Genomic DNA, 16,430 nt, shown 5'->3' with positions numbered 1-16,430 from the left:
AGGGTACGAGATCTGGGGGTGCATAGAGCGATTTCAGTTGCTATCTGCGACATTCTGTCTGTAGTCTGCTTGGCTTACGGCGTGCATGCGAGTCCGATTTGACTACGTCTGTGGAGTTGCATGTGGTGGGCCTGGCGCTAACCGCCCCTGTATTGTGGACGTGGCCACCATCGGTAGGCTTTATCACATTTTTTTCTTCTGAAGCTGATCTGTTGGATGTTTCCTGATATAGCGCTGGGTTGCACGTCATTTGGTTTTCCCTGTGTTGGCCTACGATGGCAGCGGCACGTCGCTAATTTTTTTTCACAGAGGTTGCCACGTGCGCGCCTGTAGAATTTTCTCTGGCGGCGCCGCTATGTTCATGTTTTCTGGACGCCGCTATTATAGCTGGTTCTGGTCTTCTCCCGTTGTTTCTCTCCACGTCTCTGGTCCTTATAAATACGTGATCCCCCCCATTGTTTTCCCTCGTGTTTCAGGTTGTGGTCTTCACCCAGTCCGCGGGGAGTTCTGGCCGAAGCGGCCTTCGCCGTCCTCCTGAAATCCGTGGGGCTGTTGTTGGTCGTCGACGAGGTCGTGCTGCACCCATGGCGGAGGGTGCTATTGGTGGCCGTCTACCCGATGATCAGTTAGTGCATGGTGGTCGTCATCCCGCTGGCTCCGCACCTGCTGGTAGATTTGGCTTAACCGGTGGCCTTTTGTTAATCTCTCCTGCGTATTCGATGTATAATTAGGTATTTATTTGGTCGTTTTCTGCAGGGGCTACAGCTCAGAGTTCGTCGGCTGGTGAATTGCGCCGTCGGCGCTGAGAGATTTGTTTAGAAAAGCGTCATGTTGATTTTGTTGCCGGTGAGTTGACGCGACTACATCTGTTTAGGAAAATGCTTCGGTGATCTGCGAGTGCATGCATGCATGCAACTGTGTAGGTTTGATGTGACTGCGTGCATGTCTGTGGTCCGGGCTTCCCCCGTGGATTGCATTAGTATCCACTATGTTTGTGGTCTATTCTTTTTGTCTCAGGTTTTTTTATTCCTTGTTGCTGTGTTATTTATGGGAGATTAGACGTGACATCCTTAAAAAACATCTAGATGTGAATTAGACAAACCGTTTATGTTTTGCTTGGTTCATGTTGTACGTATATTCTTTTAGGAGGTTCTTCGGATGCGTCTAGTGGTCCGACCACTCAGGTTGGTGTTTCTGTTATGCTTCTCAGAAATATTAATCAATCATTGGGTTTATGCAATGGAACAAGTTTGATTATTACCCGGATGGGTGACAGGGTTTTAGAGGGAGAAACTATAACTGGTTCTAATAAAGGACAGCGTGTGTGCGTTCCACGTATAGTTCTGAATCCAGCAGGGTCTAAGTGGCCATTCACGGTGCGATGGTGTCAATTTACAATAAGATTGTGCTATGCAATGACAATCAATAAAAGCTAGGGACAAACCTTACATAAGGTGTGCGTGTATTTACGAGGGCCTTTGTTTTCGCACGGGCAATTGTATGTTCCAGTGTCGCGTGTTACTTTGCGTGGTGGTCTCAAGTTCCTGATTGAGGATGATTGTGGATGTCCAGCTTCCGAGACAAGAAATGTAGTTTACAAAGAAGTTATCCTACGCCTATAGATTATGGTTGGTGTGTTATATAGAAGTTATCCTACGCCTATAGATGATGGTTGGTGTGTTATATAGTATCCTAATGTAATGATTTTGATGGGCCAACATGTACAATGCATGCATGTACTGACCATTCGAGAATACAAATGTGTGCTCTACTGAAAGTATGATCATCCGGGCAGCTTCTTATTGTAACAGCATCATCACATAGCATTTGCTTTGTACAACGGGCCACGCACGGCAAGAATAAATGAGCCGTATCAAAGATCTATCAACATGTTTTCTCTGTTTATCCACATGCAGCATGCATGATGGCAACAAATATGCCTCTTTCCAGGTTATCTTACTACATCCATATTTTTACATACATGAATCTCCTATCTTAAACTAATAAAACTTACTGTAAATAATAAATAAAATCTGTATAGAGACACCATATAGATGGGCGCGGCGTGCCGCCGTGCGGGCTTTGCTAGTATATACGGTCATGGAACAAAGATAAACTATCTCTGGGCATTGTTGATCCCAGTTCATAGGAGTGCATAATAAACCACCGGCACCAAATCTCAATGAAGCTATTGTTCCAGATTAGAAAAATTATGTCATGCCTGACGCACCTAAAGACGGACATATCGAAGGTGGTATCGAGGAACTTGACAATCACCTTATACATTCTTTTGACCCAAACATTGATACTATGGAGGAACAATAACAATTACATCTAGGTAACACAACTAGGAAAGAGCTTATAGGTGAACCCCAACGAGTGGCGGGCGAGGTGGGGCACCCGCCACAGTTATTTTCCAAAAAGATATGTGACGGGTGACAGGGAGAGCCCGCCATAGCTAAAGGCAGATCAGTGGCGGGCACTGGTTTGGGCCCGTCACAGGTAGACCCTTCCAAATAAGTCCTCCGGCTCAACAACGCAGTGGCGAGCAACTCCATGGTGCCCGCCACTGGTACTCCATTAGTTGTGGCGGGTTGCTTACAATGCCCACCACAACTATAGATTAGCAAACCGCACCAATCCCATCCAAATTTTAATGATATTTGCGGTGGCGGGCACACTTGTACGTCGGCCACAGCTATTGATGCTTGGTGCCGAACCGTTGTGCATCTATTTTTCGGTTCCCACTCACTTTGTCAGTTTCTCTCCCCCTCTGCGCCATCGTGCGCCTCGCCCGCCGCCGTCGCCGTCCCTCAGACACGCACCGCCATTGGATCTGCTAGCCGGCCGCTGACGCCGCAGGATCTGCTCATCGCTCGCCTCCACTCTTTCGCTGGCCACTGACGCCGGAGGATCTTCCCGTGTGGCCCAAAATAAGTTGGCTAGGCCCAAACATACGCCGACACTCTTTCTATCGCAAAGCAACAGCGACACATAATCTAATAGCAAAAAACTTATACCGACACATAGTATGTCCGCAAAGCGGTCATCCATTGCCGACAGACAGATCATCGAAAGACGAGAACAACATCAAAAATTAGTGTGTCGGTATTGTTACGAACAGACAGATGCATGTCGTTATTGTGGTGTCGTGGTGTAGTGCGCGCCGCCGCTGAATCTGCTCGTCGTTCGCCACTGACCGCCACCGTCATCCACCTCGACCGCCGCTGCCATCGTCCTCCTAGACCGCCACTGCCGTCGTCCGCCTCGACTGCCGCTGCCGCTATCCGCCTCGACCAACCAACGCTACCGTCCACCGAAGCCATCACCGGTATAATATTTTCGTGTTCTTCCATGTTACCTTCTTCATTTGATAGAGAAATTTATAGACCTAGGATCAAAAGTAGGAACCCCATGAATTAATAATAGACAAAAATGCAATATTTTGTCTGAAGTTCTTTAGGATCGGTTAGACTCTAAATATGACAAAAGCCAAGTCACTCCCCATCAGTAGAGATTTGAAATGAGGGCCAACATTTTGGTGAAACGTTGATTAACTTTCGTTTTATCAAATTTCTAGTACTCAATATATTCAATATTAAGCAAAGGTCATGCCAAATTTTCGTGTTCTTCCGTGTTAGCTTCTTTATTTGAAAGGATTGTGTTTCATTCGGGTCATGGAATTAATCACTCCTTCAAAATGATTATTAGGGACCATGAGGCGTAAGATGTGCAATGTGTACCAAAATCCATGTACGGACAGGCTTCAAACTGCAGTGCTGTTCGTGGTATATTTGAGAAAGGGGTTTCAAAAATCAGTGGTAACGGTCTTTAATTGAATTTTTATTGAATTCCAATCATTTGTTTAACTATTTTACTGACTTTATTGTTGATTATTAAAGGCTTCATAGTGTGTCCCATGGAACATATGGGAGGACATCAACAATTCATATGGTAACATGTTGTACTTTGAGGATGATGAGGAGCGCGAATATGAATTGGATCTGCGCAAAGGAAAGAATAAAACCATCATATACGGTGATGGATGGGAGCAGTACATTGCAGTGATCAATTTTAAAGAGGGAGAGTTCATATCCTTTTCCTTAAAAGGAGAGGTGAACACGTTAAGGACATTATATGTCGAGAGCAATGATGATGACTATGACCAGGATGACCAGGATGATCACTACTAGGGAAAAGTCTAGTAGTAGCGCGGGTTTAAAGCCTACTAGTAGCGCGTGTCACCGTGCTACTAGTAAATTGCTACAGCTATTCCTTAGCAGTAGCGCGTGCAACACACGCTACTGCTAAGACACATAGCCGCAGCGTGTGTTGTTTCCATAACAGTGTGTGAAATGAAGGTGGATTAGGTTCATGTGGAGGCAGCATGTTGTGCATCTCGAAACTATACTACTAATGCAAACTTGATCTAGTTTGGATTAGTAGTACTTTTGATGTGCACCACATGTTGCCTCCACTTGAATCTAATCCGCCAACACAAGCTATTTAATCATCATCATAGTCATTACCACCAACACTAGCTATTTAATCATCATAGTCATAGTGTAGCACATTATCATCTTCAAACTCATCCTAACTAGCTAATCACCACCAACACTAGCTACAGTAGCTATCTAATCACCACCAACACTAGCTAATAATAATCATCATAATCATTACCACCAACACTAGCTATTTAATCATCATAGTCATAGTGTAGCACATCATCATCTTCAAACTCATTCTACCTAGCTAATCACTCCTGCTGCTTTCTCTTAGGTAAAATAGCATAAAACATGTGTAGCACTCCTGCTTCATCATATTGGAGCATGCAGATGAACCTGTCTCCTAATTGTGGGTTGCGCTTCCGATTGCTGCCCCCTAGTACTTCTCTGCGATCCTTCACAATTTTGCTCCAGTCTTTGACTATTAAGACTTCCTCGCTTTGAGAAATCCTGAATGCACTCATGTGCAATGTAGGATGTCTTGGCTGTAAGCTAACCATTCTCATGCGACCTTTAGGCTCGATCCAACGAGGCACAACACTCAACGGGAGTCCCTGTTGAAGAACATCGTAGTAACATACTTAGCAATGAAGTTTAGCTTAAAAAATAATGTATGCAAAAGATGCACCGAGGACAAATAGTGAAAATCTTACCATCTTTCCTAAATAGATGTGACCGTAGTTCAATACGCAAACTAGTGGTCGCACGTTTTGAGTACTAATATCTCGAAGTGCAAGAAAATAACCTGCCTTGAAAGTATCAAGATCCTCAAGCCATGAAACATAATGACCTATCTCCTCGCTGTTTAGTTCAGCCCCGGGACAGTAGTAGGTGCTGTCTACCAAGCGTCGGACAGGTTTGCTTGAATGAAAATAAGCTGTCAATAGAAATTAGTTGTCAACTATTTTTAAATAAACAATATAAATTACTTAATAAATATGGTTGAGAAACTCACATAATGGTAGAACTGGAGGCGTCTGCACATCGACCCAGATGTCGATATTACATTCAATTTCATCTTCCGGACGAAGTGATAAGCATATCAGGCTCAAATGCATAAGTCTTGCATAGTGCTCTCCAATTGTTGCATTCAAAATAGGTGTAGGGGTTTGCATTGTATATTTTTACGGAAAAGTATAACCATGCTCGGTCCTCAAGTTAACTTTCTTTACCTCCATACTTTCCATAGTACTGAAACCAATCTTATCCAAGACATAAATTCTTGCATGGCAGGGGATACGCTAGTAGAAGAGTAAAAAATTAAAATTATAAGTTAAAGCAAAAGAAGCAGAACTCATGCTTAATTACGGAAAAAGACTTGTCGTTATGACTTACTGTATCAAATTCGAAGTTCTCATCTAGCACGATGCTGAAGCGCCTACCACCAACTAGGTGAGGCCTGTCGCACAGGCCACGCTCGTCTTCGCAGTATTCGCACATAACGAATTCCCTTTCATCGTCAGATATTTCCTATGTTCACAGTTGAAACATTAAATGAAAATCGATCTAAGGCAACAAGCAAGAAACTCAACACACAGATCACTATTACTGAAAATGCAACGGGTTGGCTTTATGTTTGTCGAGCCCTCCTTCCTAAACTCTCATCTCACGTACATGGTGGGCACTCCCTCTCTGATATTGCGACCGTCGGTGATGGTCGCTACTCCTCCTTTCCCTAGTGCATTACAAATATCTAGCACAAGGAAAAGAAGGAGAAGCGACCCCCACGACAACAGTCGGCATTCTTCTTCTCTCATATATGGTGGACACTCCCTCACCGATTTTTCGACCGTCGATGATGGTCGCAACTCCTTCTTCCCCTAGTGCATAACAAAGGTCTAGCACAAAGAGAAGAAGGAGAAGCAACCCCCACGACGACAGTCGGCATTCTTCTTCTCTCATATATGGTGGAGACTCTTCCTCACTGATTTTTTGACTGTCATGTATGGAGCCCCGACAGACTTAAAGAAAACTCGAAATGTCGTTTGATTTTCTTACTAGCAAATCCGGGGCACTTGATATTTCCTACATATTCTAGCACAAGTCATGCTTACATTCACAGAAAAATCCGGCATGACCTTTGTTAAAATAGGACATATCGATCGCCTGAAATTTGCCGGAACGGAAATGAATCAACACTCCGGCAAAACATAGGCCACTCGGAAATGAATCAACACTTCGCACATGAGCATAAACTGTTGCTCATTGCATTTCAATGGTTCAATATTGACAAAGAAATGAATATATCTTATAACCCGAACACTTCATTTGGTTAAGAAGCATAACTAAATACCCTAGTTTTACTTTATTCAACACCGAGGAGTGGATAAGGAGGAGGTGGACTTTTAGCTCACCGACTCGGGTGTAGAGGAATTAGAGGTAGCTTGGATGACGATCACTCCAAGGAGACACGACTTTACAAAGCCTGCATATTCCATCGAGTAAAATTTTAATTAGATCATCAAATCTCATATAGCATTCTTTGATGACAAAGTGATAATGACATAAATTCAACTAGTTCTATTAATTCAACTAGTTAAACTAAGCACTTACTAAAAATAAACTAGTTCTATTAATTTTCTTACTAAAAATAAACTAGTTATATAGTCAAATTTTAATTAGATCATCAAATCTCATATACCTAAATTTTCTTACTAAAAATAAGCTAGTTCTGTTAATTCAACTAGTTCAACTAAGTACTTACTATAAATAAAAATAATTAATTTTCTTACTAAAAACAGTAAAAAAACTACATTATACAATAATAGTACAAAAAATTAGGGTTTAGGAGAGATGGAGGGAGGAGGGGGTGGGAGGAGGGAGGAGGGGGCGACCGGAGGAGGAGTGGAGGGGGAGGAGGAGGAGGGAGGAGGGGGCAGCCGGAGGAGGAGGGAGGATGGAGGATGGGGCGGCCGGAGGAGGAGGGAGGCGGGGGCGGCCGGAGGTGGAGGGAGGGGCGCGGTAGGGAGGAGGGAGGAGGAGGAGGAGGTAGGAGGAGGGATTACCTTAGTGGAGGAGGAGGAGCAGCGTCGGCGGTGGCGGGCAACGACGGTGGTCGGTGAACGGCCGGGCGGCGGACGACGGGGGGTGCGCGGGAGTGAGAGTGGAGAGGGAGAGTGGGGGCGGCCGGTTGGGGATGGTAAAGTTGAATTTAGCAGTAGCGCGGGATATGATAAAGCGCTACTGCTAAGTTCAATAGCAGTAGCGCGCCTGCAAAACATGTGCTACTACTATACCTAATATGGTGGCAACGTCGTGGCATTTTTAATGGTAGCGCGTTTTGTCCATGGCACGCTGCTGCTACTTGTATAGCAGTAGCGCGGTTTTTCTACACGCGCTGCTGCTAAATAGCAGCAACACCTTATATTAGACCGCGCTGCTTGTAATATTCTGTGTATAAGGTTTTCCCTAGTAATGGATGGAGATGAAGATGACCAAGATGACATCGACAGCCGTAATGACCAAGATGACATCGACAGCCAAGATGAAGATGAGGACATCCAAGATGAAGATGAGAATAGTCAAGATGAAGATGAGGACATCGAAGATGAGGATGATGGTCCAATTTGTTTTGCAATTAGTTTTAGCTAATGTGACAGCGATGTTACCATCATCTTTGGCCTTCTGGGGAAGCCTATTGTGCACCATCTAACAAAAACCAACATGGTCAAAAAAGTTATGGTGAGATGTTTCATGTTCTTTCATCTCTTTTTGGTCATAACCAAGTATGGTGAGATGTCTAATATCACGCGCTCTCTATTTTCTCTTAATGATGGGGAGTTCAGAAGTTACCTTTGAAGATATTTTCCGGAGTGGACATCCCAGCCATCGGCACCGCTGGTGTAACCCATGGACAAAGAGGGCATGTCACAAACGTCCAATACAAGACGGACCGACAGACGCATATCATTCTATGAGTCCGGCTGGCGGGAGTTCATCGAGGGAAAGAGAGAACTACCTTGTGGTAATCACTGTAAGGAGGAGCAACCTTGTGATAATCACTGTAAGGAGGAGCAACCACAACGACTATCAGATGATGGTAGTTGTTGACCATGTTTAGAAATAAGTCATGAATGTATATATCAGCCAGAGAACTGTTAGTTAATTAATTAGTATGTTAAGATGAATGTGATACATTGATGTTTGTTTGTTAAGTCGAACAACTTTCAAGTGTTACTGAATTATTTGAGTGTTTTTTTTTTTCAAAATGAATTCATTCTGCTTTAGTTACTCCGGGCAAGGGCATTATTTCCAATTGAAGGATGCACCACGTGGGGATATGGGCATGCCAAATCAGGATTGCTGTATGCCAAATCTGTTCCTGCGTGACGTGACACAGCGACGCCAGATATATCGAGCGAGAGGCTGCCTGCGTGTATGCGCAGTGCACGTACTGGCTGGTCAGCAATGCACATCATACATGATACATCAATATTAATATTATGCATATGTCCAGTCCCCGCAAAAATCATGCATATACAGTACTGATGTATGATTCTACGTTCCTAACGGATAATATGACTCATAGTAGCATCTCATTTGTTAGATTACCTTATTTGTTGTTTTTGTATGACTCATAGTAGCATCTCATTTGTTAAGATACGTACAGTATCATGACATGATACCCATGACACGAAACTAGTATCATCTAGCTTGAATATATCTGGGCCACTTGTCTATGAATCTAAATTACCCAAAAATTTCACCCCCGCGAGTACCCAGAGTTTCGCCTCCTCCTTAATCGACGCAACCATATGGGTGGCCAGGGAGGCTTTGTTAAGAAACACTCTCGCATTCGTCTCGTTTTATATTGCCCAGCATACTAGCATCTTCAAAGAATTGAATGCCTTCCGGTTGGCTCCAACCAGCCCAACACCGCCTTTCCACAACATAGCCACCGAAGGAAAAGCAACCCAGTCGCTAGACTGAGATTGCATCCCAAGCCAGTCGATGACCGCGTTCCAAATTCTGATAGAGTAGTGGCATTTGAAGATATATAAGATGTGCCGCCGTTTCCGGTGCTCTCTTACATAATTTGCAAAGACCAAAATTTGGCCACCCCCTCCGTGTTAATCTATGGGCCATCCACACTCTATCATGCAGGATGAGCCATGACAAGATGGTTTTTTTATTGATGCTTATTTGGAACACGCTATCGGAATCGGCAACTTCGGCGAGTCCGCGAGCACTTGGCAATGACCGAAACCAACTCGCTGAAATGTTTGCCAGGACACTCTCACTAGTGCAGAACCGGGATATAGCACCAATTCGTAAGGCCCTTTAGTGTCGGTTCTGTAACCGGCACTAAAGGGTGGGGATTAAAGGCCCCCCTAGTACCGGTTCAGCACGAACCGCCACTAAAGAGCCACCACGTGGCACGAGCCAGCGCCGGGGGCAGGAGACCTTTAGTACCCGTTGGTAACACCAACCGGTACTAAAAGGTTTGGCGGGTTTTGGGTTCATGATTTCTTTTTTCTTTAATTTTGTGTTTTCCATTTGATTCTTTTTCATTTGCTGGTATTTTACGATACTACATATTATATTGTACACGTTATGCATATATATAAATAGAATTTCTCGTAGAACCGATCATATAAATATATATATCATCGAATGTCTCGCACCACCATTCACACATACACATGTATATATATACAATTAGGTATATGCAATTTCTCCTACATGGAGGCATTACTGCGGTAGCGGGTAATAGTATTTTTCTTTGGGATCTATGACCTGGTTGTGCAAAAATCCCGCTATTTCCTCTTGAATTTCTCTTACGCAATCCGTTGGTAGGAGCTTATCCCGCACCTCATTGAACTTTTAAGAAGGAGATCAATATGCATGTATTAGTCGTTGTGTGATTAGATACCGATAATGATGTAAAAATTATGAATAGTGTTCTGGCAAACGTACCCATAGCTGTCTAGCATCTTTGGTCTTTTCGGACGCCATCATGCGAATGTTCTCGCAAACGTAGTCTGCATATAAATCAGTCCCCGACGCCTGCTTCATGGCCTTTACGAGAATAAAATTCAATCAGATAATAATTAATTAAGCATGATAATTAATGGTATTGAAACTTGAATTAAAGAGATGCTAACTAGCTAGTACTACTTAATTAGTTACCCTGGGTTGAAACCAATACAGATTTTGTTTCCATTCGCCTGGAACCATTTTGATCAACTTTTGCCAAGCCCTGCCCGCCGGCAAAGAAAATGAATAAAGGAGTTATTAATTAGTTGATATCAGGAAATGACGAACTAAAGAGGCCGACATATAGTTCAATAATGATTGAAATTACCTGTTAACTATCCCCTTCAGGATTGAGTAGTCACTAGGTTCTTTAAGTAGTGAGTCCAGTACTTCAACTGTTGCTTCTTCAACTTGAATGACTAACAAGATCCAGTGGTAACTGCATGCACATACGTTTGCATGTATAAATTAAGCGGGCATGTGCATAACACTCATCAACTACCCTAAACCCTATACACTTATTAACATCTAGCTAGTAAGCAACAACAGAATTTGTAGTACAAGACAGTGTGATTCACTGGAAGTTGTAAGGAAGTAGTATATCTAGATTGCTATTGAGGCGCTTCAGGAAATCTAGCATGTTGTTCTCTACTTCTTGTCGATACCATTCATATGTCCATGTCTCTTCATTAATGGTATTTGGGTCAATGAACCCAATGCCATAGTGTCCAGCTTTTTTCATTTCATACATCTTCATCCTGCATAATACCACAGAAAAGAATATAATGAGGTGATCAACGAGAGTACTACAGCTACCTTGAGACTTAAATTACAGAAAGAAATCACTTACAGACAATAGCAACTGACGAGAGATTTGTCGAGTGCGTCTTGATTGAATAACTGAAACAGTTCTGTATACTCAACAGACAGACCTAGCTCATGGAAGTAATGCTTGCCCTTGACTTTCACTATGAGAGACTCTGGATTGGTAGTCTTGGTAATTTTCATGTACCATTGATGCAATTCATACATTCTCGTTGAGAGATTCTTGACCTCCTCAGGCTTGACCAAAGGTTCGTCGCGGACATATTTCCGTTTTATTTCCTCCTCTCTAATCGTATCCATGGGCTCGAGCTCTAGGAGGTGACCAACAGTGATACCGAGCTCTTCAACCTGTCTTCTATGCTCGTCGGTTATTACCAGCTGATCGGCGCCGGTACTCGCATGTGTTGGTACAATGAGTGGGGGATCGATTGCACCGCCTGTTCTCCCAGCCGGGGAACGGTTTTCCCGCTTTTTTGGCAGCTGCTTGGCTCGAGCTTGAGCTCGACTCCTTCTGTTGTCGTGCTCGATGTGCCTTTATGATTTGGCGCTCATAGTCTGAGTCAATAGGCTTGGGAGGTGGTTTTTTAGCCATACGAATAAAGTGGTCAACGACATCCTCAGGCACTTTCTCCTTTGGCGGCGGTGGCGGTTTTGGTCCAAAATGGGCGTCCAATTGGGCCTTCACTACGGCTTCGTTTTGCTCCTCGGTCAGGTCGTAAGGCCTCATCAGAAGAGGCACGAGGCTTGGACCATATTGAAATCGCTTGCCTCCGCCTGTACCTCCTGTACTACCTCGACTTGTACCGCTACGCACCATAGCTGCGGCGGCTCTCTTCCGTTGTTGCTGAGGCGGCGGAGACGGCTGACGTGGCTGACTTGGAGGAGGAGGAGTGGGCTGACGCGGTGCCGGACTTGGAGGAGGAGGAGGAGTGGGCTGACGCGGTACTGGACTTGGAGCAGGAGGAGTCACCTGACGCGGTGCCAGACTTGGAGGAGGAGGAGTGGCCTGACGCGTTGGCGGACTTGAAGGAGCAGGACTCTACTGAAGCGGTGGCTGATGACTTGGAGGAGCAAGAGTCTGCTGACGCGGTGGCGGACTTCGAGGAGGAGTCGATTGACGCGGTGTAGGTGGCCTTCGAAAGATGATGCAATCCTTTCTCCATAGGATGATATGATGTTTGTCCTCTCCCAGCATGTGCTCCTCGTCACCTCCAGGAATGTCAAGCTCTAGCCCCGAATATTGGTCCACCACTTCATCAACCATGACACAAGCATAGCCAGCTGGAATCGGGTTGCAATGGAAGGTTGCTTCGGGGGGATTTGTATAAGCAACGGCGTCCGCCACCTTCATGGATATGTTCTTCATTTTGAAGTGTAGCTCACAATTAGTGCTCTCCATAATGTTATACACAGGGTATCTATCCAACAGTGCCTCGCCCGGGTGGAACCCACGCTGCTTCTCGGCATGGATGGGACGGTGCTATCCAATGTTGGATCATCCGCTAGCTGCAGCCGCTGCTGAGACCCCCTTTCTTGGCTAAGTGAGTCGATCTGCTGCTGCTGCCGCTGGAATTGGAGTGCCAACTTCGCGTGCTTTGATTCTAGGCTTTTAAGGCGTTCTGCTTCCTCCTTCCTCTGCTCCTCCTCCAGCTTCCTCTTCTTCTTCTCCTCCATCTTCCTTCTCGCACGGCTTCTGTAGTCGGCGTTCCAGTCCGCAAACCCCTCATACCACGGAACAATGCCTTTGCCTCATGTTCTTCCCGGGTGTTCAGGATTTCCGAGGGCGCGTGTAAGCTCGTCGTTATATCTGTTGGGCGTGAACACCCCCATTCGAGCCTCTTCTATTGCAACAAGTAACTTCTCTTCGGCTCCTTTAAGACTTGCCTTCTTCGAAACCTTGCCTGTCTTCAGGTCCAACGCCCCCCCCCCATGCGCATAGAACCAAGTCCTGCACCTGGGGGCCAACTCAATGTAACTGGAATGACCGCTGCATCCACCATCTCTTGCTCAGACTTATCCCACTTAGGCATTGCCACCGCGGAGCCACCTGGCCCCAGCTTATGGAACTGCTCCTTTTTTGCGGCATTGGCATTGTTTACTCTCGACCATTCCTTAGATAATTCCGATTCCTCGAATTTCACGAAAGCGGGCCAGTGATCTCTTTGCTTCTACAGTGTTCCCGTGAATTCTAGAGTCTTCTTTCCTCGTGCGACGTACTTGGCCCATATAGTTTTCTTGTGGTTGTTGAGTGCAATTTCCATCTTCCTAAGAGCAGCGGCCTTCACTTTCTGCACATCTACATCTGTGAAATGATCTGGTAGGGTGAAATGTTCCATGAGAGATTCCCAATGCAGATCTTTTGCTCTGTCGTCGACCCAAGTAAGATCTGGACGTTGCTTTGCTGGCTTTTTCCATTCTTGCGTGAAGATCGGGAGTTGGTCCTTCACAAGAACTCCGCACTGACGAATGAACTTGTTTGCATTCTTCTTAGGCAAGATTGGTTCACCATCAGTTTTGATGGCATCGATGTTGTACTTTACGTCCTCCTTCAACTTTTTAGCCGGGCCTCGCACTGTCCTGCTGCCTGTAGAAGATCTATTCTTTCTGGAGGGCTGAAAGAAGAAAGATAGATTGGTTAATATATCTTCAAATCATTTAAAACATGCGATGATCACCAGATGCCTGCTTATATAAATATACCTCGCCAGTCTTTGTTATTTCAAGATCAACATTTTCTTCGCCATCATAATCATAGTTCTGGACTTCATCAAATCGGTCGTCACGATTGAATATCATATCACCCTCCCCGGTATTGTTCAGATATTGGGAGCCGTCATCTTCTTCATTCTGATCATCTGGCCGGCCAGGGGAGCGTATGATCTCGAACAGGGCCTCTTCTCCTTCTCTGCCGGTATTGTTCGCCATAGCTTTTATTTAACTAATCCAGAAGAAATATAAAACAATTTAGTATTCAAATTACAATGCATGCATGCAATCAATAAGGAAAAACTGAATCATAGTACATAATATGCATCATCGAAAATAATCTCGAATACATCGTCTCGAATATTATCGAATAATATATATATAATCTCGAATACATCGTCTCGAATAATATATATAATCTTGGATACATCGTCTCGAATATTATATATCGAATACGTCACTAGCTAGCTAGCTAATAACGATCGAATACTACAGAATAATCTAGTTCACTCGCGGTTCCTGAGGCGCAGGCGATGGACACCCAAAGAGAAGGAACCATCACAGGATCATAGCTCGGATGAGATCCCCGAAGAACCTGCCAGGTATTGGAGAACCTAACGTCCATAGCAGCCATGTAGCGACTAACGTGCTCGTCCTCCTCCCTGACACGGCGACGTACCACCTCCGGCGGGGCTGGCTCCATCCGCACCGAAAGTGGCCCACGTGAAGGCCACCAATGGAGCTCAGTGTCGACGACGGGACCCGGGGCCGGGTTCCTCACCAAGCAGCGCGCCCCTGAAGGTAGCACCTCCCACTGCTAGCCCGGCGGAGCCCAGTCCCGGACATGGGTCCTCTGAAGTAGGACGTCGTCGCGAACGGGTCGTCGGCGAGGATGAGGGCCGGGCATCGTCGAGAACAAATACTATATGCAAACGTAACATTTTTCAAATGATTGGATTGTGATTTCTTATACACAAATTTAAAAAATGATATCGTTGCATATGTCAAAATTCTATATGCAAAAAAAAATTTCTATATGCAAATTCTAGCTAATTTATCTAACATTAATATATATATATAGCTAGCTAATTCATCTAACATTTTGGCAAAAGTATAAAAAACCAATTCATCTAACATTAATTAATATATCTAATTCATCGAACTAAAAGTATAAAAAAATAATTCATCTAACATTAATATATCTAGCTAATTCATCTAACATTTGACATTATAATCTAATTAATTAATTCATCTAAAACCTTTGTATACAAATAGAAAAACAGAAAAAACTAAAAAATAAAAACTAAAAGCAGAAAAACATCTAAGTGTGTGTGCGAGCTTGGGGGCGGCCGGCCATGGCGGCCGGGGTTCTCACAGCGGGGCGACGGGCCGGGGCGCGGCGAGGCGACAGGGGCGGCGACGGGGGCGGCGATGGCGACGGGGCGGCGGCGAGATGGCGACGACGGGGACGGCGACGAGGGGCTGGGGCGTCGACGGGGACGAGGGCGGCGGCGACGGTGCGCGGTGGGGGTGGTGACGGGGACGGCGACGAGCGACGGTGGCGGCGACGTCAAAGCAGAGGAGAAGAAGTGGAGATAAAACTACAAAATTTTCGTAAGTGTTGTATATATAGGAATGACCTTTAGTACCGGTTGGAGCCACCAACCGGTACTAAAGGTCAAATTTTGCCAGGCCAAGCGGCGGGAAGGGCACCCCTTTAGTACCGGGTGGTGGCTCTGACCTGTACTAAAGACCCCCCCCTTTAGTACCGGTTGGAGCCACGACCCGGTACTACAGGGGTGCGCTGGCGCAGGTGCGGTGCGGCAAGTTTAGTCCCACCTCGCTAGTTGAGGAGCGCCAAGACCAGTTTATAAGCCCCGGCGCGGGCACTGCATTGAGCTCCTCTCTAATGCAGGCCTTCTGGGCCTAACTCTCCTACTCTGCCCAGTGGGGCCTACTGTGCTTGCGGGCCTACATCCTGGCCCAACTACAGGCTGAGTTTCTAGTCGTATGCAGGCCGCTGTGGCCCAGTAGGCATGCTTTTTTATTTAGTTTTTTCTCTTTTGTGCTTTATTTAATTTTTTTATTTATTTTTGAGTTGTTTTTTTGCTGTATTTAGAGTTTCTTTGTCAATATTTTTGCTTTAGGTACAAAAAATTACAAACTTTCTGTTAGTGCCAGTAGTTTTCAAATTTGAAGAGTTTAAATTTGCATTATTTGAAATTTGTGTGAATCACTAGTTTGTGAATAACTTAACTTTAAAATTAGATTTTTCAGTGATTCTTTTTTCTTATGTTTAATATTAGTGTGTTTTATCATTATATTCAATTTGGTAACACTTAGGTTATTTAAAAAATGAATTGCCTTTGTAACAGATGAGTTTTCGTCCGAAACCCTGATACTTCGAAAGAGATTGTC

At 44.8% G+C, this 16,430-nt stretch overlaps 1 long non-coding RNA gene across 1 annotated transcript; it reads left to right on the top strand.

Annotated features, from left to right (window-relative positions):
* The first annotated feature begins 451 nt into the window (after nucleotides 1-451).
* LOC123048335 (uncharacterized) lies at nucleotides 452-1,009 on the top strand. Its single transcript, XR_006423269.1, has 2 exons — nucleotides 452-669; nucleotides 757-1,009. It is a non-coding gene; the product is annotated as an uncharacterized lncRNA (long non-coding RNA).
* The last annotated feature ends 15,421 nt before the right edge of the window (nucleotides 1,010-16,430 follow it).

Source organism: Triticum aestivum, chromosome 2D, assembly GCF_018294505.1.
Source record: "Triticum aestivum cultivar Chinese Spring chromosome 2D, IWGSC CS RefSeq v2.1, whole genome shotgun sequence".
NCBI lineage: Eukaryota > Viridiplantae > Streptophyta > Magnoliopsida > Poales > Poaceae > Triticum > Triticum aestivum.
Note: the sequence above shows the minus strand (reverse complement) of the source record. Positions and strands in the feature narration are given on the sequence as shown.